Source organism: Carcharhinus amblyrhynchos, chromosome 8 (assembly GCF_965287045.1).
Source record: "Carcharhinus amblyrhynchos chromosome 8, sCarAmb.v2.hapA, whole genome shotgun sequence".
NCBI classification, from domain to species: domain Eukaryota; kingdom Metazoa; phylum Chordata; class Chondrichthyes; order Carcharhiniformes; family Carcharhinidae; genus Carcharhinus; species Carcharhinus amblyrhynchos.
In genome coordinates, this window is record NC_137331.1 from 10,081,186 (window position 1) to 10,107,887 (window position 26,702).

The 26,702-nt window shown below is 41.9% G+C and overlaps 1 protein-coding gene across 2 annotated transcripts in view; it reads right to left on the minus strand.

The window, feature by feature from the left end:
* The window catches only part of LOC145346438 (transcriptional activator GLI3-like), a 350,295-nt gene that overhangs the window by 146,075 nt on the left and 177,518 nt on the right, over positions 1-26,702 (minus strand). The gene's annotated exons all lie outside the window — the stretch shown is intronic.

Consider the following 26,702-nt stretch of genomic DNA (forward strand, 5'->3'; position numbering starts at 1 on the left):
ATGAGAAAGCTCACAAATAGTTTTTAAGTTGGGTCAACAAAAGCAGAATTTTGTGGTTTGGTTAACTTTAATCAAATTCAAACTAGTCATAATCAATTTAACCCATAAACTAAGCCAGAAGTTTACCCATCTCCACCATTACATAAATTCTCAGCAACTACTATCAACACCTACAATGGAGAGGAAATTCCTGCATCCAACCCCTCAACTCATACAAATTAAGCTGACATCCTACCTTTTTGTACAGTTGTCTTGAACGTGGTTTCCAGCTGCACAATGTTGCTGAAACAGTCTCCTCCGAGCACAGTACTACACAGGTGTTCCTTGCTCATCACTTAAACTCTTCAACTAATCTCAAATTCATTCCATAATAAATAAACTAACCGAGCCCAAAAGACAAGCTAAGCTTCCACACAAAATCTGAAGTTCTTGGAGCCACCAGCCTTACCCAGACTTGTAGCAGATCATAATCAAATGCATCATCTCAATATCCTCCTTTCCCTCCAATCTGGCATGGAGAATCTTGTCTTTTATGTTTCAAAGACAAGTTTCTTGGTGTCTATAGCAATGAGGGGCTGTGTGAGAGTTCATTTGGATATTAACGCATTCCAACATGCATTCCTTGTTCAACATGATACAGATTTACAAATATAAGTAGGGTAGTTATGAAACTTTTACTAGTTAATTTTACAGTAATGGATTTAAAGGCAAAAAACTTTGCAAAATCGTCCACTGACTTAAGGATCACTATTTTTAAAACAGCATGTGAATTTGAAAAAGGGTTTCTATACCAGTTATTAATTGTTCACTGTATTAGACTCATCTGAGCACTGTGTCTTTCAATCACAGTCCCTTGAACTAAGTCAAGTTTACAGCATGAACAACACTCCAATTTGTTTTTTCAAGCAGGTTGACTGTACGAGGGGAAAATTCAGAGTTGACAAATATGGGTTTGTGCACTCAACTCTTCACGCACTGAATCCCTATTCTTAGATAAAGCATAAAGATTGCAGGATTGACAGGAAGCCAGGGGATGTGATAAAAATGAGGGACAAAGGATGGTGGGGGAGGTTGAAGGAGGGAAGTGTGAGGTCAGGGGGGAGGGTAGGTGAGGGGCAGAGAAAGGCGGAAGGCGAACTCCAACCAAAGTCAAACTTGCACAATCCAAAAGTCTCAACAACAAAGGTCACCATAATACTTTGGTGAAAAGGTGTTTTTTTCCCCTTCCTTAATCTTCATTTCCTACCCAACATTGTGATCCGAGGTATATCACAATGGCTTCTCATTTAAACTGACAATTACCCCAAGCCAAGATTACAGACAGGATATTTGGGGAAATATTGGACATGGCTTCGACTCGTCGTCTGAAGGGTGTTTAAGATTATCAGTGTTATTTTATTTGAGCTGTCACCTCTGGCTCATTTTCTGAGAATTCATCCTTTTCATAGTGTAATTTACCAAACTCCAAGCACTGATGCACCAAGACAACCAACTAATATTTCCGAGTGTTCGCTTATGCTTAGGAAAGGACACGTTTCCCTACGTAAAGGCTGTGCGTTGACAGAGGCATTCGCTATACATCATCATGTTCCAGGCCTCATTAATACAGCATGAATGTGTTTCCACCACACCCATTCCATAAATCAAACCATACTTTCCCACAGTTTGCTGAGAAAGTCAGAATTACCACAAACCACAACTTTGATAATCTGCAATGGCTGACTTGATGGAAGTTGCACGCCAAAAAAACTGAGGCACTGTTTTTCAGCTAAAAGCTATAAGGCTTTCACAAAATCCTATGAAAAATCACCATGTAGCAGTGCTTTGGATACAAAGCCATTGGCAAGCAAATTACATACAGCATAGCTCTGTAATCGGTAGATTACTAGGACAATGGTGCCCCCAGCAGATAAAACTTCCCATCAGAAGCTCAGCATCATAACTTTGACCTATTAGACACTTAGATATACCTTAAAGTTAATCCACAAGTCAACCTCTGCATATTTCCGTCGACATAGCCAGTTGTTTCTCAAAATACACATTTTAGATTGACGGTACAATGTTTTAACATGTAAATAAAGATAGGAATCACCCAGCCATTCCACTTTTAGAGAAATAGATATGGACTTCAAAACACAATACTGTATGGCAGTGGTTAGTTCTGGTCATGCACCATCCAATTACAAAATATTCAAAATTACCAACAAAAGTTCTGAATTATTTACACTGTTCCTTGAACCTTGGAAGATGATCATTCATGGTGATGTCATTGGACAGAAATGAGAGCCACGTTAATGCTCTGTGAACATGAGTTCAAATCCCATGGCTGCTGGTAAATTTAAATTAAATTAAAAGCTGGAATTAATTGCAAGTTTCAGAAATGGCAACCATGGAACTATCATCAATTTGGAGAGAGCGAACAAGGAGCAACGGAGTCATTAACAGTGAGAGAGTGCGAGGAAGCAGTGGAGTCATTAACAACAAAAGTGCGAGAGGAATGGCGAGGCCATTAATAGTGAGAGAGTGCGAGGGGACTGAGGCCCTAAAGAGTGAGGGAGTGTGAGTGGAGCAGGGTCATTAACAGAGAGAGAATGAGAGAGGAGCAGCAAGGCCAAACAAAAGAGTGCGAGAGAAGTGGGGCCGTTAACAGCACTGGCATCAGTACTCAGGAAAGACTGAACTTTTCCTTTGGGATGGGCTCCACTTGGACTGGCGTGGAACCACTGCTCTGGTCAGTCTTTAACTAGGACTGTGCACAAGGCTTTAAGCTAATGGTGTTGAGGTTGGGGAAGCATGTAGGTGAAAGGACACTTAGAAAACGAAAGAGAATGGTGGGGGAATTGGAATAGTATAATGATATAGGTAAAGACAAGCAGAATGCAACAGAAAGGAGCACAGAATTTAACAAAATATGTACATCAGCACATAAATTGTGAGGAATAGAACTAAAAAATGAAATTAAAGTTTTGATATCTAAATGCATAAAGCATCTACAATAAGATGATTAGTGGTACAAATAGAGGCAAATGATTTAGATCAAATCACCATTACGGAAACATGTGTATAAAGTGATCCCGGTTGGGAAACAAATATTCCGAAGTACACAATAGTTCAGAAAGACAGACAAAATGGCAAAGGAGGGCAAAGAAGGAGGGGACTATAGTGAAGGGCATTAATTAGTAAGAAAGCCTCTGACCTCTGAAGGTCATGAAGTAGTAAGAGTGGAAAATAGGAATAGCAAGAATCAGAAAACATTGACGGGAGTAGTTTACAGTAGTTATACTAGCTGTACCATTATTATAGAGTTACCCTGTAGTGAGCAAAGCATTAAAAAAACTTGAGCCTGTAGAAAGGAAATATAATAATTCCTGGAGACTTTAATCTTCATATAAACTGGGGCAATCAAAGTGACAAAAGTGGCCAGAAGTATCATAATATGTTTTTGCGACAGTTTCTTAGAGCAGTATGTGGTGAAACCAAATAGGGATAAAGCTATCTTGGATATCATAGTAGCACTGCTGCCTCACAGCACCAGGCACCCGGATTCGATTCCCAGATTGGGTCACTGTCTGTGTGGAGTTTGCACATTCTGCAGGGTTTCCTCTGGGCGCTCTGGATTCCTCTCACAGTCCAAAGATGTGTGAGTTAGGTAGGTTGGCCATGCTAAATTGCCCCTTAGCATCAGAGGGACTGTCTGCTAGCTTTCCGATTGCAGGCCAGCTTGATCACTGGCCAGCCCTGCAACCCCGCATCGTCAGCCCTCCACCCCTCCCCCACAATGGCCCGATTGCTGTCCCCCCCACCCCAACTCCAAACATGCCCTGTAGCATCATCAAGCTCATCTGGAACAACAGACGAGGAGCCAGAGGAATTGCGCCCACTGGAGGGAGCAGAGGCAGCAACCAGACCCAAGAACCAGGAGGTGAAGGTGAAGGGAGATCAGGATAGTGTCCAGCCCTGAACCCCTTCTCCCGGCCTGCCTCGATCTCCTCCCCCGACCCCCACACAGTGCTGGCCATCCCCTCTCCAGCCCCAATCCCCAGCATGCTGTCTCCCCAAACCACCCCCCCCCCCAAAACAGGCTGCTGCCCCTTCCCCACGATGGCCAGCCGTGATTGCTACCCTCTCTCTCCCCCACCGATCCGAAGAGTAGAGTGGTAGCGGGATACCCTATCCGTTGCCCCACAGTGGCTCTGAACACCCCCTCCAGGCCCTACCCAATCAGGCCCCACCCTTTGGCACTGATGGCAATGCATTGGCACTTTGCCACTTGGGCAGTGCCAGGGGGCCAGGCTGGCACTGCCAAGGTGCCAATGCCAAAGGGACATCCCTGATGTCCAACCCTCTAAGGGGTCTCGATTACTCCCCCTTCACTCCAACAGAGTTGGGCCACCAGCTCCCCGCAAGTGGGGAGCTACTGTAAATGCTGCTGGAGTGAACCATTCCTGGCGGGGGGCAGAGATGCTCGTGGGCCTGGAGATTTCTGTCCCGGGCCCATTAATGGCATGGAGATGATATGCAAATTAGCGGCTGCATACATTTCCAGCATTGGCATCGGATATCTGGCACTGGGTGATGTGCTCAGGCCCAGACGCACAACACGGATCACGCAAATAGGGTGCCACTTCAATCTCCTGGCCCACTGTGCTAAAACATCAGCGCAGAGGGATGAGAGAATTGCCCTCTTTGTTCTTTGTATTATGAAGACAGATACAAAGAAAACTACAGCACAGGAACAGGCCCTTCGGCCCTCCAAGGCTGCACTGACCATGAACTAAAACCCCTCACTCTTCTGCTGACCATATCCCTCTATTCCCTTCTTATTCATATAGTTATCAAGAAGTCACTATCGTATCTGCTTCCACTACCTGCCCCCCCGGCAGTGAGGCACACACCACCCTCTGTGGAAAAAACTTGCCTCGTACATCTCCTTTAAACCTTGCCCCTTGCACCTTAAAGAAACTTAAGGGGCTAAAATCAGACAAACCCCAGGGACCTGATGGCTTACACTCTAGGGTTCCCAAACGAGATAGCCGCAGAGATAATGGAGGTTTTAAATATGACCTTCCAAAAATTCCTTAGATTCAGGAATTGACCCACAAGACTGGAAATTGACAAATGTTGCACTACTTTTCAAGAAAGAAGGGACCAAGGAAGCCATGAACTATATGGCAGTTAGCCGAACATCAGTTGTTGGGAAAATGCTTGAATCTATTATTAGGGTAGTTTTAACAATACACTTACAAAATATAGTGTGATTAGAACAAGTCAACATGGTTTTATTAAACAAAATCTTGGTTGACAAATGCATGAGTTTCATGATAATGTAACTAGTAGGATAGATAAAGGGGAACCAATAACTATAGTTTACCTGGATTTCCAAAAGGCATTTGAAGTTGGAGGATATTAACGTTCATGGAGAATTGGTTAACAGTTAAAAAACAGAGAGGGACATAAATGGAACTTTTTCAAGTTAGCAGTGTCTCGTCCAGAAGATAAGGTGGAAAACACATCAACTGGCTACTTCATAAAATTAATGTTTTAGTTTAAAAATGGACAAAGGCCTTACTCTGACTAGCTCTACCAGAGCATTTTCCAATCTTCAGAAACCATCAGGGACTTCATTATCTTTAAAGAGGCATTAATGTTCCCTACAAATACAGAGAATCGTATTTCAAAGAAATGCACCAACACCATTTCCATTTTAAGGCAGAACTGTGGCCATGAGGATGGTGGGTGGGATTTTACGGCCATGTTTGAGCGAGACGGGAAATTCCTGCCTGAAATCAATGGATATTTCCATTGCCAGGCCCCTTGCCTGCTCTGATTATGTGGCAGGCGGGGCGGTAGAGTTCCGGTGGGTGTGCCTGCAAGGACAAAATGGTGTGGGTATGCCGGCGTTGGACTGGTGTAAACACAGTGAAAAGTCTGACAACACCAGGTTTTAGTCCAACCTATTTATTTGATAATATACTCACAAGCTTTCGGGGTTAGCCCCTTCGTCAGGTGAATGGAGAGTTCTGGCCTCAGACAGAACATATAAAGCACAGTAATCTCTAAACTGTCTGTGCTTTATATGTTCTGTCTGAGGCCAGAACTCTCCATTCACCTGACGAAGGGGCTAACCCCGAAAGCTTGTGAGTATATTATCAAATAAGTAGGTTGGACTAAAACCTGGTGTTGTCAGACTTTTCACTAGGACAAAATGGCCCAGACTCCTCTATTAAACCAATCATGATTTCAGACGTGGAAAGTTCATCCTTTGTCCAAAATTGAGGAGAAGTAGTAGAAGGTATGACCTCCCCCCAAGCTGCTGGAACCTGTAATATTGCTGTATGGAACTGAACCCAGACAGCATGGAACTAGCCAACTAATAACAGCAGAAAGAGCTCCATCCAGGTAAACAGTATGGCCTCAACCTACACTGTGTACATCAGAAATCTTGTATCAGTGCCTATAACACAAATTCATTTCCATGAGCCTCTTTCCATCAGTAGAGTCCTCACTTCTGAAAAAACACACTACCTTGCAATAGTTTCAGCTTGTTAACCTCTGGTGGAATACACCATTGGATTTTTGATTCTGGATTTTAGATTCACATGAAACAATGACTCTTATTTTTATTATAGTCTTGCCTTGTACCCCCTCTCTTTCCCTCATAAATCTTATATTGTAGAAGTGCAAAAGTGGAGGATGTTGCAAAACTTCTTCCTGCATTTTGTGCATGTGCAAAATAAACCAGCCCTCTTATTTTATTTCATCTCGAGGTTATTAATAGAGGATTGGATCACTCCAAACTGAAGGGTTGGGGTAAAATACGCCACCACTGGTAAAGTGGGAAATCAAAAACACCTTTCTGTTTATGGATGGGTAGAGAGAGGAGAAATTAGTGCTGTTTAAATTAATTCCCCTCCTGTCGGTAACAGCAGGCAGTTAATAGTGGAGTGCCGCAAGGATCAGTGCTGGGGCCTCAGCTATTTATAATCTATGTTAATGACTCAGATGAAGAGGCAGAGAGTGATGTATCTAAGTTTGTTGATTGTACCATCTAGGTGAAGGTAAGCAGTAGGAAGGCCAGAGAGAGGTTGCAATGTGATTTAGACAGGTTAGGCGAGTGGGTAACAAAATGGCAGATGGAGTATAATATAGGGAAATGTGAAGTTACACATTTCAGTCTTAAGATTAAAAAAGCAGAATTTTTTTTAAAAAGGTGAGAAACTTGTAATTGTTAATGTTCAAAAAGACTTGGATGTGTTGTACAAGAAATGCACAAAGTAATCATGCAGTCAAAGGTAGACGGTATGTAGGCCTTTATTGCAGGGGGGATTTTTATTACACGGGTAAAGAACTCTTGCTACAGTTGTACAAGGTTTTGGTGAGACCACACCTGGAGTACTATGTGCAGTTTTGGACTCCATATTCAAGAAAGAGGCAGTACGGTAAAGGTTCACTAAATTGGTCCCCGGGACGAGGGGTTGTCCCATGATGAGGGGCTGAAAAAATTGGGCTTGTAATCTTTGGAGTTTAGAAGAATGAGAGGCAATCTCATTGAAACCTATAAAAATCTGGAAGGGCTTGATCGTGTTGATGCTATGAGATTTGTTCCATTGTTCGGAGAATCTGAAATTTGGGGGGCACTGTCTCAGGATACAAGGCTGGGTTTGCAAAACCTCACTTACTGTACTGTCTGGAGACAATACACATCTCTGTAGCCTGTGATCAATGCTCCTTCCACTCACATTGTCAGCCACTTCAGGTCTTGAACAGCAGGTTAGGTGTAAGGATTCGCATTCTAATCAGCAATCTCTAAACTGTCTGTGCTTTATATGCTCTGTCTGAGGCCAGAACTCTCCATTCACCTGACGAAGAGGGAAACCTCGAAAGCTTGTGAGTCTATTATCAAATAAATCAGTTGGACTAAAACCTGGTGTTGTCAGACTTTTTACTGTGGATACGAGGCTGAACATTTATGACCAAGATGAGGAGAAATTTCTTCACACACACAGTTGTGAATCTTTGCAATTATCTACCCAGAGGTTGTGGACGCTCCATCACTGAATACATTTAAGGCTGGGCTAGACAGATTTTTGGTCTTTCAGACAATGTAAGGAAATGGGGACAGGTGGAAAAGGGAGTTGAAACCAGGGATCAGTCATGATTATGTTAAGTGATGGAGCAGGCTTGATGGGCTGAATGTCTACTCCTGCTCCTATTTCTTATGTTGTCCCAAAGGGGCATTTAAGCCAAACAGTTCTTTGTAAGTTCACCAACTTGACAACTAAGGCATATTTGAACAATCTACAGTTTATTTTAGCTGCTGTTTAAATACATTGTGCCACTTTTTTATATATTTAAACAAACGGCTCACTTCATTAGAAAGACTAACAGAGTGGTGGCAAAATGCAACCACTTGAAAAGAAAGATACAGAACACAAAGAAAAGGTTGTACTCCACACAAAAGCAGCAACAGTGGAACACTTCAAAAGTCTTCACTTGGACATGCTACACAGCTACTGGTGTGTATTGTGTTACCCTCCAGAGCTAATCTGCATAGCTCAGAAGTTGGGGAGATGATTATCTCAGTCATTCAATGCAAATATTCACTTTCACAGAATCTCACTACAAAACACTCAGGGGATGAAAGGAAAATAATGCATTTTCTGTCAGCAAAACAAAAGCCTCATTTACATGCTTGCATGAAGTGACTGGTCTGGAACCCGGTCCAACTAACTGTTGCAATAAGTACTGGAGCTGCATTATTGAAATGTGCCTGCTCACTTCACCTCTAGACACAATGATATTAGTGAGTTAAGTGACAGTGTAGGGCACATCACCATTAGACAACTATAAGGTTTAGTGCCAGTGTGTCAGCCACCCTTGCATTTAGAGTTAGTGCCATGATTCCCCTTTTGACACTTCCAAAGTGCTTGTGCAATCTAGCCTGATTTCAATAAGATCACCTCTCACACGGCTTTTCCTTTGTTCTGCTGCAATCACACTGTTGACCCCTTATTCAAATGTAGGCTCTTCTACATTGCTGTTCAATTTTCTTCTGATTGAAAAGAGCTGAAGGGATAGGCAGCTGTTGTAAATCAATAGAAATTACATTTACAGTGCAGGAAGCTAATAAGTCAGACTCTCCTCAGACACTTGAGGCTTCTTAAAAGGAAGCTGCCACCCTCCAGCCCATGTAATGCTGTGGGCAGCCAGTGCTCTGCAGGGATTAACTACTCAGAAACTGGCAGTACAATAAGCAGCTAGCACAGGGGTAATACCAACAAGGAATCAATGTTTGGCAAAGTAAATTCCCACACAGAAACAAACCCTAACAGAGATTTCAAATACCTTCTATCTCTTCACGCTGGTAGTGGTAAAGTACAATTATAACAGCATTTGATGGTCATCCCGAAGCAAAGTAAAAACATTCCGCAGCATTCAATTACATTGAAGAGATCTGAACTTTTCCTGCTCAGTTAGTTCCTTTGAATAATAATAATAGATTAAGCACCTCAAACTATTTTTCAATTTCCAAAGTGTAGAATAGGAAAGAGTGAAGTCAAAACTTGGTAACTAATGTTTTCAAAAATGAAACCACCTAGGAAGCCGAGACAGAGGAGTGGGGGGGGAGTAGCAATAATGGTCAAGGAACGTATTACAGCGGTACAGAGGGTGGGATAATTTGGAAGGACCATGTAACGAGACACTGTGGGTACAGCTCAGAAACAGGGAGGGTGCAGTCACTATGCTGGGGGTATACTACAGCCCACAGGAAGTTGAGGAACGGATATGTATGGAGATTCTGGACAGGTGTAGAAAAAATAGGGTTGTTGTAGTGGGAGACTTTAATTTCCCTCATATAGACTGGAAATCCCTTAGGGCTGAGAGTCCAGATGGGGAGGAATTTATAAAATGTGTCCAGGAAGGTTCTTTGGAACAACTACAGAGGGAGCTATACTGGACTTAGTACTGGGAAATGAGCCCGGTCAGGTCATAAAAGTTTCAGTGGGGGGAACATGTGACGAACAGTGACCACAATTCTGTAAACTTCTGAATAGTCATGGAAAAGGATGAGTGTCGTCCTAATGGGTAAGATCCTGAATTGGGGGAAGGCTAACTACAGCCGGATTAGGCAGTATTTGGTGGCTGTTGATTGGGAGAGGCTGTTCAAGGGTAAATCCACATCTGGCATGTGGGATCTTTTAAGGAGCAGTTGATAGGAGTGCAGGACAGGCACGTGCCTGGAAAAAGGAAGGATGGGAAAGGTAAGATTCGAGAGCCGTGGATAACCAGGGAAATTGTAGGTCTAATCAAACGAAAAGGCATACACAAGGTCCAGGCATGTTAAAAACAGATGAAGCAATGGAGGAATACAGAGTAGAAAAGAACTCAGACCAGGAGTTAGAAGGGCCAAAAGGGGTCATGAAATGTCCTTGGCAGACAGGATTTTATACATACATTAGGAACAAGAGGGTTGTCAAAGAGTTGGACCTCTCAAGAACAAAGGAGGGGAATTATGCTTTGAACCCAAGGAAGTAGGTGAGATCCTAAATGAATACTTTGTATCAGTATTCACAAAGGAGAGGGCCATGTTGATGGGTAGTGTCTCAGAGGGATGCGTAGACCCGTTAAAACAAATTGTAATTACAAGGGAGGAAGTGTTAGGTATTTTAGGAAGCATTAAGGTAGACAAATCCCCAGGGCCAAATGGCATCTGTCCTAGATTACTGAGGAAGACAAGAGATGAAATTGCTGGGCCTCTAACAGAAATCTTTGTTTCTTTATTGAACACAAGTGCGGTCCCAGAGGATTGGAGGATAGCAAATGTGGTCCCGTTATTTAAGCAAGGATAACCCAGGTAATTATAGGCCAGTGAGCTTGATGTCCGTGGCAGGAAAATTATTGGAGAAGCTTCTTAGAGATAGGATCTATACACATTTAGAGCTAAATAGTCTCACTAACAATAGATAACATGGTTTTGTATGAAGAAGGTCATGCTTCACAAATTTGGTTGAGTGTTTTGAGAAGGTGACAAAAATGATTGATGAGGGAAGGGCCACAGACGTCACCTATATGGATTTTAGTAAAGCATTTGATAAGGTCCCTCATGGCAGACTGGTGCAGAAGGTTAAATCTCATGGGATCAAAGGTGAACTAGCTGGATGGCTACAGAACTGGCTTGGCCACAGAAGACAGAAGGTAGCAGTGGAGGGGTCTTTTTCTGATTGGAGGTCTGTGACTAGTGGTGTTCTTCAGGGCTCTGTACTGGGACCTCTGCTGTTTGTGATATATATAAATGATTTGGAAGAAGACGTAGCTGGACTGATTGGTAAATTTGCGGACAACACAAAGATTGCTGGAGTTGCGGATAGTGATGAACATTTTCAGAGAATACAGCACGATATAGATAGGCTGGAAAATTGGGTGGAGAAATGGCAGATGGAATTTAATTCAGATAAATGCGAAGTGATGCATTTTGGTAGATCTAATGCAGGGGAGAGTCATACAATAAATGGCAGAACCATCAGGAGTGTAGGTACACAGAGGGATCTGGGTGTGCAAGTCCACAGATCCTTAAAGGTGGCAGCACAGGTGGAAAAGTTGGTGAAGAAGGCATATGGCATGCTTGCCTTTATTGGACGGGGCACAGAGTATAAAAGTTGGCATGTGATGTTGCAGTTACATCGAATGTTGGTTAGGCCATATCTGGAATACTGCATCCAGTTCTGGTCACTGCACTACCGGAAGGACGCGGAGGCTTTGGAGCGAGTGCAGAAAAGGTTTACCAGGATGTTGCCTGGTATGGACGGTCTTAGCTATGAGGTGAGATTGAGTAAACTAGGGTTGTTCTCCTGGAAATACGGAGGTTGAGGGGCGACTTCATAGAAGTTTATAAAATTATGAAGGGCATAGATAGGGCGAACAGTTGGAAGTTTTTTCCCAGGTCGGGAAATGACAAACACAAGGGGTCATAAGTTCAAGGTAAGGGGGACAAGGTTCAATAAGATATGCGGACGATGCATTTTACACAGAGGGTGGTGGGGGCCTGGAATGCACTACCAAGCAAGGTGGTTGAGGCAGGCACACTAGGATCATTTAAGACTTGTCTAGATAGCCACATGAACAGACTGGGAATAGAGGGATACAAACGAATGATCTAGTTAGGAACAAATGATCGGTGCAGGCTTGGAGGGTCGAAGGGCCTGGTCTTGCGCTGTACTGTTCTTTGTTCTTTAATAATTAGCCATGTATTAGTTACGGATTTATGATTGTTTTGGATTTCTTGATGATATCAGTTGAAGTAACCTATAGCCACAATGCAATTCTGCAATATTTTTATTAAGTCAAAAAAATTACAACTTGTGAATATTTCCTCTGGGTTAATAAAAGATGGCAAACACTTCAGCCATTTGTCCACCTCAATACAATCTGTTACTTTCACTGTATGTCTCTCAACGATCAGTAACTCCAGCCAAGGAGCATGTTTCAATGTGAATCAGTTTTCATTTGTACTAAATTTATGTGACTATATTTCTTTTCAGCCAAAAGCACTTTGCTCCTGTGACATTCTCAGCAACAAGTTGCACATTTAACATTTGTAAAATGTTCCAAGGTGCTCACAGAAGCATAAAATCACACCAAGCCACTCAAGGAGGTATTCAGAGACAAGTAATCAAAAATCTGGTCAAAAAGTAAAAGAATGACGTAAGACAGACTTGCATTTATATAGCACCAAAAAGGATCACTGGACACTCAAAATGCTTTACATCCAACAAAACGTAGCTATTGCTAAAAAATATAACAGCCAATTTGCACACAACAAGATCCTACAAACAGCAGTGTGATTATGGACACATAATCTGCTTTTGTGATTGTGGGATAAACATTGACCAGGACACTGGAGATAGCTCCACTGCTCTGTATTCAAAACAGTGCCATGACATTTTTTAAGTTCATCTGAGGGGGACAGAAAAGGCCAAAGTTTCTGCACAAGTAGGTTCTGAATAAGTTTCTGCAAAAGTAGGTTTTAAGGAATGCCTCAAAGGAGGAGAGCAAAGTAGAGACACAGGAGTGTTTAGGGATGGAATTCCAGAGTTTCAGATCTAAACAGCCCAGTGTTCATTTTAGCTCCTATATGAAAGCAGGTCTATTTTAAATTAGTCATTTACTTCTTTGACTGTGTTTCTGGTTACTTGTCCCTTAATGTGAAAATGCGACTGCCAATGTTTTGAGCAATAAAATTGGGAATGTAAAAGAGGAGTGCACCAGATGAAACACAATGCCGGATTTTCCATTTTGAGTCAGGATCCTGATGTTGGGATCAAACGATCCTGACCCCACTTTGTATAACAAGTGTTCAATGGTCGTCTGAAAGATGTTTCTATAACGCTTTCACGACAGCTTCCGAGAGCATATATTGTAGAACCAACTGGGGACAAAGCTATTTTAGATCTGGTATTGTATGATGAGGCTAGGTTAATTAGTAATCTCATAGTAAAAATCCTCTGGGAAAAAGTAATCATGGTACAACAGAATTCCATATCAAGTCTGAGGGCAAAACAAGAATCTTAAACTTCAAACCAATTCCATAGGTATAAGAGTGTGAGTGATTGGGTAAATAAACAAACAGTGGAAAACATTTATATGAATGATTCAAAATATTCAATAAAATATATATTAAAAAACAAGTAGTAATGTGAAACCCTAGTTCATAGCTCATGTTTTAGAAGATGACTTTTCATCTTCAGAATACAACAATTAGGCTATAGATTAGTGTTAAATGTAAGATAAAATGGAAAAAGCCTGGTTAAGAAATTGATAAACAGTCCTGATGTAAAGGCAAATCAAACAAGCCTAGGTTTAATTAACCTGTGTTTCTTTGTACACGATCAAAGCTAACTGTGAAAGAAAATTTAAAGAGTGGGTGGCTTCCTTCTGGATCTCTTGGCATAGTAAGAAGTCTCATAACACCAGGTTAAAGTCCAACAGCTTTATTTGGTAGCAGAAGCTTTGAGAGTGTTGCTCCTTCTTCAGATGAGTGAAGAGTTATGTTCACAAACAGGGGATAGATAGACAATGACTCAAAGCTTGTGCTACCAAATAAACCTGTTGGACTTTAACCTGGTGTTGAGAGACTTCTTACTGGGCTTACCCTAGGCCAATGCCGGCATTGCCACATCATCTCAGAGGGTAATAAGTAGTAAGGGCGTGCCTGCAGCAGTTGTGGACTCGCCAACTTTAAGGGCGTTCAAATGATCAGTGGATAGGCAAATGGATAACATTGGAATAGTTTAGGTTAGAGGGTCATTAGATTGGTTCCACTGGTCAACGCAACATCGAGGGCTGAAGGGCCTGTACTGCGTTGTAATGTTCTATGTTCTATCTCTTGGTAGAGCCAAAACGCCTGTCATTATCTGACTAAAATCGGCTAAACATGAGCAATTCTGAGAAGGAGGGTCATAAAACCCCAGTAGTTTTTTCATATAAATTACAGAGTCAAGAGTTATGTGAAGATAAAATTTGTTTGAATTTCTGTCGGAACCATGCCAAAGCATGCAATGTTGCTACAGAGTTAGTGATTTAGGATGGGGCTGTATTTATTTGTGTGATTGCTGACAGACATAAGCAGCTGAATGTAGGGAACAAAGACAGTTGTAGCTTTGCTGTGGTGTCATTGAATTGAAAGAGCTCACAAGAGATGATGGTTTGCCAACCCTGGACTACAAGTAGGGAAAATATGAAATTCATCATTCACAACATGGAATGAAGATGCATCCCAATCTGTTTGCATATTGTGAGAGAAATGCAGCTAGAAGATTTGTTTCAGCTTGCAACTAGTGGAAGAAATCTACAATGGTCTTCACAGAATCTTGTGGCAGAAAGCAGACAGCAAAGTTAACTTAGAAAAACGTAGGAAGGCAGTTGAGTGTATGCTGGCAACCCCAGCAAGAAGATGAGGCATTTACTGTTGCAAGGCATGTTAAAAAAAAGGTTGAGGTTGTATCATGTATCCTATAAGTTAATGGAGAGCCCCTATAGAACCTTACTCCAGAGGACAGCTTGAACACTGAAGTAAAATCAAAATAACATACAAAGTGCTGTGGCACACCTGTTGATTGGTCCCTACAGAAGTGAATAAACCTTCAAGTTTATGTCATGTCATTGGGCGCTGTGTGCTGGAATGGTGGTACTTTTCTCATAACATTTCTTGAGTTTCTCGCCGGAGTTTCCTATGAAGGTGGCCACAGGAAGTCAACCAAGAAGTCACATGACAGACTGATGGAAAATTCTCATCAGGAATCAATGTAACAAGGATCAGCTGTGTGGCCTTGCTAGATGAGTCCCGCTAACGAGAAAGCCAACTTGGTGAATGCAAGGTGGGTGGCCTTGGAGAGTGAAGAATATGCATAATGGACTTGTTGCTGACCTCGGACTGTCCAAAAATCCTGATGTGGATTGAACTTTTGCCTGTAGGAAAACTTGCTCTGGTAAACTGACCTTCTTCCTCCATGTTTTGACCTTGCCTCTGCCGTGCCCTCCTGAAGATGTGTTACTGTTGTATTTTGTGTTGAGTATTTTCTGGGAAATGGGTTAGCCACCCTGATTTAAATAGGGATATATTGTGTGTAAAGTTAGGCTTGAGGAAGGGCGACAAGTTTTCGTTAGAAAGAAGAAGGTTAAGGGGTGACTTAAAAGAGACATATAAGATGATCAGAGGATTAGATAGGGTGGGTAGTGTGAACCTTTCTTCCTCAGATGGACATGGCTAGCGTGAGGGGACATGGCTTTAAATTGAGGGGTGATAGATAAAGGACAGATGCCAGAGGTAGGTTCTTTACTCAGAGTATAAGAGTGTGGAGTGCCCTGCCTGCAACAGTAGTGGATTCGCCAACATTAAGGGCATTTAAATGGTCATTGGATAAACATATGGATGATATTGGAATAGTGTAGGTTAGATGGGCTTTAGATTGGTTTCATAGGTCAGCGCAATATCGAGGGCTGAAGAACCTGTACTGAGCTGTAATGTTCTATGTCCTATGACATGTTTATTTCCTTCCTTTTCTGTTCTTAAGTGCCTGAAGACCTTCAAATAAACATTCATTTTTTTGTATTTGGACAAGTGTGTGAGCTACTAAACAGTGTATTCTACCCGCCTGGAACAAACCCTTGCAACGTTACAATTATTGTAATGTATAAGAGAATTCTTGGTTGGTTTGAGGGGAGAAGAGTAAAAAGCAGAACTGAATTCATAGTATAAGCAATGCCAAACAATGCCATTAAGCTAACAGTATTAGATTAAAGGAAAAGGTTAATAATGTTGCAAAGAATAATAAGTCTGAAAATCATAGATTAGAACCCTACAGTGCAGAAAGAGGCCCTTCGGCCCATCGAGTCTGCGCTGAACACAATCCCACCCAGTCCCTACCCCCATATCCCTACATACTATACCCACTAATCCCTCTAACCTATGCATCCCTGGACTCTAAGGGGCAATTTCTTAGCATGACCAATCAATCTAACCCGCACATCTTTGGGAGGGGTGGTTTTAGAAATCAGCAAAGGCCAACCAAAGCATTGATAATAAGGAAAAAAATGGAATGCAAAAACAAATAGCCAGGAATATAAAAAGGAATAATTAAAGCAAACTTAGATCCCTTAGAAAGAGAGATGGGAGAAATTATCTGAGGTTTCAGCAAGTGGCAAAGACATTGAACCAATATTTTGTGTCCATCTTCACGGAAGTCACAAAGTACATATCAGAAAGTAACCAAATAGCAAATAAAAGTAAGGACACTAAGTTTATTAATATCAGCAGAGAAATTTAGAGAATCGAAAAGAGGTAAAAGCCAACAAAAGTCCCAAGAGCTAATAGACGACATTCTGGGGGTTTGAAAGAGTTAACTGCAGAGATAGTGGATGCACTTGTTCTGATTTTCTAAAATTCTCTAGATTCTAAACCAGTCCTGGTAGATTAGAACTTAACAATGTGACACTGCTAATCAAAAAAGCGTATGTAAGGATGAGAAAACAAGTTTCAATTGGGTCGCTTGAAATAAAAATGACCAGGGTGAGGTTCGGGCCAGTCAAGGATAGCAGTGGGAACTTGTGCATGGAGTCAAGAGATAGGTGAGGCGTTGAATGAATACTTTTCTCAGTGTTCACTAAGGTGAGGGGCCATGTTTTTGAGGATGAGTGTGAGATACAGGCTGATAGGATGGAGGAGATAAACATTCTGAGGGAAGGTGTATTAGCAATTTTGAAAAAACTGAGGATCGATAAGTCCCCTGGGGCAGATGGGATATATCCTAGGGTACTTTGGGCGGCAAGGGATGAGATTACGGAGCCTTTAGCTTTGATCTTTGGGTCCTCACTGTCTACAAGGATTGTGCCAGAGGACTAGAGAGTGGACAATGTTGTTCGTCTCTTCAGGAAAGGAAATAGGAATGACCCTGGTAATTATACGCCAGTTAGTCTTACTTCAGTGGTCGGTAAGTTAATGGAAAAGGTCCTGAAGGATAGGATTTATGACCATTTGGAAAGATGCAGCTTAATCCGGGATAGTCAGCAAGGATTCATGAGGGATAAGAATGCCTCAAGTTTGATTGAATTCTTTGAGGAGGTAACTAAGTGTATAGATGAAGGTAGAGCAGTTGATGTTGTATACATGAATTTTAATAAGGCGCTTGATAAGGTTCCCCATGGGGGGCTCATGAAGAAAGTAAGGAGGTGTGGGATAGAGGGAAATTTGGCCAATGGATAAATAACTGGCTGTCTCACAGAAGAGGGTGGTGGTGTAGGGAAAATCTTCAGACTGGAGGCCAGTTACCAGTGGTGTACCACGGGGATCAGTGCTGGATCCTCTGCTATTTGTGATTTTTATCAATGACTTGGAAAAGGGAGCTGAAGGGTGGGTTAGTAAACTTGCTGATGACACCAAGATTGGTGGGGTAGTGGAAGAGCTGGAGGGCTCTTGTGGGCTGCAAAGAGACATTGGTAGGATGCACAGCTGGGCAGAAAAATGGCAGATGGAGTTTAACTCTGATGTGTGAGATGATTCATTTTGGTAGGACAAACTTGAATGTGGACTACAGGGTCAATAGCAGGGTTCTGAGGAATGTGGAGGAACAGATCGTGGGGTTCATATCCACAGATCTCTGAAGGTTGCTGCTTAAGTGGATAGAGCCGTGAAGAAGGCTTATAGTGTGTTAGTGTTTATTAACAGGGGGTTTGAGTTTAAGAGCTGTGGGGTTATGCTGCAACTATACCGGACCTTGGTGAGGCCACATTTGGAATATTGTGTGCAGTTCTGGTCACCTCACTATAAGAAGGATGAGGAAGCATTGGAGAGAATGCAGAGGAGATTTACCAGGATGCTGCCTGGTTTGGAGGGTAGGTCTTATGAGGAAAAGTTGAGGGAGCTGGGGCTTTTCTCTTTTGAGTGGAGGAGGATGAGAGGCGACTTAATAGAGGTTTCTCGGATGATGAGGGGGTTAGATAGAGTGGACGTTCAGAAACTATTTCCTCGGGTGGATGTAGCTGTTACTAGGGGGCATAACTATAAGGTTCACGATGAGAGATATAGGAGGGATGTCCGAGGTAGATTCTTTACTCAGATGGTTAGGGTGTGGAATACACTGCCTGCTGTGATAGTAGAGTCGGACACTTTAGGAATTTTCAAGCAGTTACTGAATAGGCACATGGAGCACACCAGAATGACAGGGAGTGGGATAGCTTGATCTTGGGTTCAGACAAAGCTTGGCACAACACCGAAGGCCAAAGGGCCTGTATTGTGCTGTGCTGTACCGTTCTATGTTCTCTGACTTGAAGGCAACTGGGGAAGTGATGTAAGTTGAGATCAGAGGGATATCAGTAGCTCCATACGAGTAACAGGCTATCTCCTGCCTCTATTTTTCCTTCACTCGCTCATTGATACTTTAGCATACCGAAAGTGCGCTGAAAGTATTGTCAGTGAAATACAAGATGAATAACATGAATTTTGAAGTAAATCATCAGACTGAACCTAGCAATCCCCATAATTAAAAGACCACAGGGAGAAATGTGCATCCCAATCCCATGTCTCACAGCAAGACACGTCAAACTAGGATACATCCCTCAAAGTGGGGGAAGAGGAATGACCAAATTGCAGTATTGAGCACATGTTGAAGCACAGAGCTTAAGCGAGGAAGCAGCAGCGGTAGTGGAATTAGTTGGATGCTGGCTGGAGAACAGCTAAGAGAGTTTCACCCATGCTGCGATTTGGTTCACACAATAGCTGCTGACAAAACTAAGCTTTGTAACTAATTAGCAGTTCACGTAGTCATTCAAGAGTGCACCACGCAGTCTGCATACTCTCCCACAGTTTAGAGACTACAACAGACGAGTAAAAAAAAATCCCATATGCTACCTGACCAAATTGCCGGCCATCACAGAATAACATGTCTGAAGGAAAGAAAGGAGTGAGAGACATAGGGAACAAGGAAGTAATTGAGGGAAAATAAGACTTGCATTTTAATAGTGCTTTTCACAACAACTGAACTTCTCAAAATGCTTCACAACCAATTGAGTTCCTCTTGAAGTAGTAATTGTTATAATGTAACAAACACAGCAGCCAATATGCACTCAGTGAAGCAATGTTGATGTAGGAATAAATATTGGGGTGGACATCAGGGATAACTCCTCTGCTCGTTCAAAATGGCATCACAGGATCGTTTCATTCACACATGCAGACAAATGGGACCTTGGTGTAACATCTCCTCTGAAAAACATGCATTCAACAGTTCAAAACGGGCTCCTCCAAGGTACTCTGCAGTGGAATACCCCTGAAACAGACCTTTCGAAGTGAGTCCATAGCATCTGGCCTGATCACACAGGTTGACTGTGGTCAAAACTTATCATTGCTACTGATGACTGGTACCACATATCAGCTCCACACAGTTTAATGCAGAATTGCTGAAGACTTTGGAGGAACTGGTCTCATTTTCAAACCTGTAACACTTACACATTAACAGAACTTTGCACTACCAAAACAGTTCTATTTAACTGAAATCCCATGAAACAACAGATGGGTTTCCAACCAACCGGAACATTTCAACCGCTATTTACAAACATCCACAAAATTTTACTTGAACCTTTTAGTACATCTTAAAACTAATGAGTAAATGGCACTGTACCAAACATTACAAAGTCTCACAACACCAGGTTGAAGTCCAACAGGTTTAAGTCAGACTTACCTGACGAAGGAGCAGCGCTCCGAAAGCTAGTGGCTTTTACTACCAAATAAACCTGTTGGCCTTTAACCTGGCGCTGAGAGACTCCTTAATGTGTTTACTCCAGTCCAACATCGGCATCTCCACATCATGACTGTACCAAACAGCCAGTAATAATATTTCTACAGCTGTGGTAAATCCATTCCAACATTGTTGGCTGCTATATTGAACATAAAATCGATGAATCTGCTCTATGCACAACAACACTAATTAAATCAATTTCTTTAGACTGAAAACCTACCAATATTAACAAATTTATGAAAAAAGATGAGATAAAGAATGTTTCTTGCACATTTATTCATTTCAAATGGCAAATTGTCAAATTAATACCTTCAGCTGCTGTTCCAAAGAACAATTTCAGCAACACTGCATGAATATATGTTAATGTTAAAATAATTAAACACTGCCAAATTGTCGTTTTAACTAGCACCATTAGTTTCAATTAAGCAAGCACAGAGTTTTAGAAGCTAATTAAATTAGTACCAACCAAGAAAACAGCTAGGCTGCCCTGTGATATATACAAATAACTGTGCAGATTTTATTGGTCTCTTAATGATTTAGAGGAGGAAATGAAGTTTTAAACAGGAAATTCCTATATATCAGCCACCAACTATAATATAAAACACACCTTGCAATCAAGTACTGTCTTAAAAAATCCAACCACAGAGTAGAGTCTAGACACATGTCTGACACAGAGACCATCCCTATGCTGTGCAGTACATATGTTCCTTAACTTGCTCTTTTACTTTTAAGAATTCCCTGTTTAGTATCCTAGAGGAAGTATTTTTTTACATATGCTTACAGAAAGCAGTACAGGCTGGATATAGCAATAAAGACAATGAGCTGTTCGTTGGAAAATGGGGGGTTTAATTCATGCACAACATATAATCGTAGTCTAATCCATTTGCCAACATAGTCAAGAAAAATCTACATCTTTGAAGTCACTGTGACCTCCTCCCATTCCTTCTCAGTAAAAATAAGAATCCTGAAATAATTCTAACACAACTGCATCCTAACTGCTGCAGGTATACCTTAAGTAATTTGCAGCACAGTAGGCTTTCCAAGCTGAGATTTATCTGTTCTTTGCTTTGTGTTCAGCTCTGGACATCAAAAATTCTTGCATTGTAGGAAACTAGACCACAATGACAAAGTGTATACTTCCTGTAGCTAAAGCAAGGTTGACAATTCTACTCTAGGTGACTAGTCTCCTGAACACTGCTTATTTAGACTGACCCTCTTCAATAAACTTGACCAAATTAAGAATTCATATCAACCTGGTGTGACCCAACTTTTTCTCTGTGACTGAATAGGTGTCTATAGAATGGATTTCCAGGGGCCGTGTGAAGTTTAAGTGCATGTTTCCATGGTCAGCAAAACTGACATCTTTGAGTCCCTTCCTTTCCCTTCCAGACCCTCCTTTCCCTTCTGCAGGTAGCGGAAGTTGCACAAGTCTTTGCTGCTGTGATTCAGTGTTTTTCCATAAAGCAGGTAACAGCCCCAAGAACAGCCCTTTTAGTATCTCCACTTCCACAAAATTCAAACAGGGAAATCTAATCAGTGAGAAATATAAATAGAAATAAGATTGATATACTAAGATTTCAAGGACTGGATTCCCAAAGCATGTACAAGTAGCCCATGTCTACTTGTAGAATTCAAAATAAAAGGCACAAAACAGTAAAAATACAAGGATCATGTCCCATTATGGCATGGGATATTAGGACTTATATCCGTTTGAACATTTGAGATGTGTCATCTTCTCAAATGTTAGCAGGTGCATTCATTTGGCTTGTGCCTCAGTACTGAACCTTTACTAAACTGCTATCAAGCAGAAAAATTATAAACTATGGCAAACATATGCTTTGTAGTATAAGCCATGTCAGTGAGTCATCAGTAATGGTAAGAGGATCCTTGGCAAGTCATGAAAAGATGAGTGGAAAATTGTTTTGGCTTCTTTAAGGGTCCCATTCGTAGTTGGATGGGACAACTGGTGTCACTGAAATGAAGATGCCCAATTTCAAATGATTGATCAAAATGTATGGCATAAATCTATTCCATGTATTCTACTTTTTCATTCGTGGCCAAGTGACATAGCAGACCTGGTGCACAACAAATTCAAATTAATCATTTGTCACAGCACACGGACAACATTAATTTGTCATCTGTCTGTATTGTATTCATTTCCAATATCAAATAGCAAACAATTACTCTTTGGTTCCAATTCTACTAGCTTAATTATTAACCTGCACCAAGCAGATGATGGATAAATTATTTCAAAATAATACTGGTGGGTGGAGGGGGGGTTACATGATGTAGACATGGGATTGGCTGCGTGTTCATGGGCTCTAGTACCACTCATCTTTTAATCAGCTTTTTATCCTAATGCACAACCCATAATTATCTGGTCCTGATGTGTATGATCGCTGCTATGTTCCTGGAAGATCCTGGATGAATATTGGCAAAGTGGAGTTGAGTTAAGTCAAGGAAATCCTTGTTTGATTGAATGGACATAGACTGCTGTTTTGCTGGTGTGCTTTAGGAATGATGATGACATTGAGATGATTGCTGCCATTATAAGTGAATCTGTGGGTGACAGTCTCGGCTCCCCGGCACAGATTTCTGGGGCTCAAATTGTCACGGGTGAGGTGCCTGAGGATTGGAGGGTGGCAAATGTTGTGCCTTTGTTTAAAATGGGCTGCAGGGAAATGTCTGGGAACTATAAGCCAGTTAGCCTCATCTGTGGTAGCTAAGTTGTCGGAAGGTATTTTGAGAGACAGGATCTACAGGTATTTAGAGGCGCAAGGACTGATTAGAGACACTCAGCATGGCTTTGTGAATGGAAAATCATGTCTCACAAATTTAATTGAGTTTTTTGAAGGGGAACCAAGAAGGTAGATCAGAGCAGTGCAGTTGATGTTGTCTACATGGACTTTGGCAAGGCTTTGACAAGCTGCCGCATAGTAGGTTGTTGAATAAAGTTAAATCTCAAGGGATCCAGGGTGAGATCTCTAAATGGAAACAAAATTGGCTTGACGACAGAAACCAGAGGATGGTTGTACAGGGTTGTTTTTCAAACTGGAGGCCTGTGACCAACGGTGTGCGTCAGGGATCAGTGTTGGTTCCACTGTTATCTGTCATTTATATTAATGATTTGGGTGAGAATTTAGGAGGCATGGTTAGTAAGTTTGCAGATGACACCAAGACTAGTAGCATAGTGGACAGTGAAGAAGGTCATCTCAGATTGCAATGGGATCTTGATCAACTGGGCCAGTAACTAATGAATGGCAGATGGAGTTTGATTTAGATAAATGCGAGATGATACATTTTGGTAGATTGAACCAGAGTAGGACTCACTCAGTTAATGATAGGGCGCTGGGAAGAGTTACAGAACAAAGAGATCTAAGGGAACAGGTTCATAGATCCTTGAAAGTGGAGTCACAGGTGCACAGAGTGGTGAAGAGGGCATTCAGCAAGCTTGGTTTATTTGGTCAGAACATTGAACACAGGATGGGACGTTTTGATGAAGACATTGGTAAGGCCACACTTCGAATACTGTCTATAGTTCTGGTCACCTTATCATAGAAAGGATATTATTAAACTAGAAAGAATGCAGAAAAGATTTACTAGGATGCTACCAGGACTTGATGGATTGAGTTATAAGGAAAGGCTGGATAGATTGGGACTTTTTTTCTCTGGAGCGTAGGAGGCTGAGGGGCGATCTTATAGAGGTCGATGAAACAATGAAGCACTTGGATCAGCTAGATAGTCAATATCTTTTCCCAAAGGTAGGGGAGTCTAAAACTAGAGGGCATGGGTTTAAGGTGAGAGGGAGAGATACAAAAGCGTCCAGAGGGGAAATTCTTTCATGCAGAGGGTGGTGAGTGTCTGGAACAAGCTGCCAGAGGTGGTAGTAGAGGCAAGTACAATTTTGTCTTTTAAAAAGCATTTGGACAGTTCAATGGGTATAGAGAGATATGGGCAATTGGGATTAGCTTAGGCATTTTTAAAAAAGGACCGCATGAGCAAGTTGGATCGAAGGGCCTGTTTCCATGCTGTAAACCTCTGGCTCTATGACTCTATAACTGCAAGGATAAAGCAGAGGAGAGAATCCTGCCAGTCAAGAGAGCAGCTCATCTTCAATCCTTGGAAATCCTACTGCATGGTGTGTCATACATTCTGGCTTACTCGGAGAGATGGAGCCGGAGAAGATGTATCTGTACACCCGGTCTCCCAAGGGGAGCTGGGGATGAACTCCTGACTGAATTTGAGAATTGATTGCATGCTTTCAGCATCCCGATTTGAAGGCTGGGTGTCTCGAGTTCAGTAAGAAGTCTCGCAACACCAGGTTAAAGTCCAAGAGGTTTATTTGGTAGCACAAATTTTCGGAGCGTTGCTCCTTCTTCAGATGAGTGCAGAGTTGTGTTCACAAACAGGGCATACATAGACACAGACTCAATTTACAAGATAATGGTTGGAATGCAGGTACAGACAATGTGAGTGAAAAGAGGGTTAAGCACAAGTTAAAGAGGTGTGAATTGTCTCCAGCCATGACAGTTAGTGAGATTTTGCAAGATTTTCCATTATCTTGTAAATTGAGTCTGTGTCTATGTATGCCCCGTTTGTGAACAGAACTCTTCACTCACCTGAAGAAGCAACAATACTCCGAAAGCTTGTGTTACCAAATAAACATGTTGAACTTTAACCTGGTGTTGTGAGACTTCTTATTGTGCCTATCCCAGTCCAACGCCGGCATCTCCACATCACATCCTCAATTCAACAGAGCATACTGTATCCGGTCATCGAGGCTTGGGTTGATCGAAGACTCCAACCACTGGTCTTACATTATCTTGTCTTCGGCGTTTGTCAAGGAGGGCTGGAGGCAACTGGACATGTCAGCTTCTCACCAACCACTGGGGCCTAGGATTTTCTTTGTCGGTGCTTCAAGACAACGATATGGTGGAGGTGCAAGGGCTTCGATGAATCCTGAATGTTGCTTAATAATCCTGTCAAAGCTTTGGCCTTTTCAAGCTTGGTGGATGGTTATATTATCCTGCAGTTCATCATCAACCCTGAACTTTGTTCCCTTGAGATTATAATCCCAATTTTCTGATAGGCTTTTATCCTGACATGGATGTATGATATATGAAGAGGTATTTGCCACCTATTATCCTGTTACTGTGAAAATCAGCAATGTCTTTTTACTTTTTGATGATATCCATCCACCAGCATGCTCTGATGATGGCACAAGGAAGGCTGTAGTTTAATTGCTTGTGGGTTTCCCCCTTCTCGTTGAGGACTATGCTGAGTTGGTACTTTGACATGGAGTTGTGTGGTGTTTACCTGGTTTGCTGTTTTTTTTTAATATGCTATAATCCTTGCATTTATGTGAAGGGAGTACAATTTTTAGTACCTTTCACTTTATTTTTTAGACAAGATGAATAGTGCCACAGCAGGGTGGAGGGTGGATGGTTTGGTCCACAGTCCTCAATGTGGGTGAGGAGAATCCCCTGTCAGAACAATTGGGGTCAAGTTTCTCTTTTGTAACTCTGTTGTTCTAGGACTTAGGAATTCTTCCTTGTTTCCTGAGAAAGTATAGACACATCATGTATCCTTAAAGACTAAGGCCGGAACTTTCCAACCATTCATGCCAGTGGATTTTCCCATCCTGCTGCAGCGAAGAGAGATTTGGATTGTCACCAAAATCTCCATCTTCACCGCAGCAGAAGCATGGCATGAATAGACAGTAGGATCATGCTCTAGGTTTTTTTATCGTTAGCGTCTGACGTTGTTGCAATGAGGGAATTATGTTCTGGTGCATGCTCAGGTGTAGTTGGATATCTAGCTTTGATAGGTTGACCTTCTATTTTGACTTGGCTGCACAGGTAGTGGAACCAGTTACTTGGCTCATGGAACGTATGTGTGGGCATGTTATCTGATTGTTAGTGTTTTTCTGCTGTAGGAAATTGGATCGCATCTCATTGATAGCAGGGCCTAAATGGCACCTTTGGGATACCTAGAGAAAGGGTTAAGTTTTCTCAATGTATAAGAGTGAAGGGAATATTTGTGGCTTGCTGGCTCTTATTTTAGTGCATCGTTCAGCATGTTCCTTCTGAGGTTATGCTGTTCTTTTCCTGGTATCTTTCCTGCTAAAGCGTATGCTGAAAGACCAAGTCTGGAATTCTCCAGTCTCGTATGCCCTGCTACCAGTGAGAATGGAGGATTTGACACTCAGCCAAATCTCCGTTCATAGCTGCTCCCAGCCACAGGGAGTTCAGAGAATTCTAACCCACATCTGGTGTCGACTGGATAATCCTAATGCTTCTCTCTTTGAAGCTTCCTGTCTTTATCTGGGTATGTAGGGTATTGGTACAGGCTATGATTTGTTATAGTTAATCCTAAGATGTTTCCCTTATCTTGTCAGAAGGTCATAACTCTGCCTTG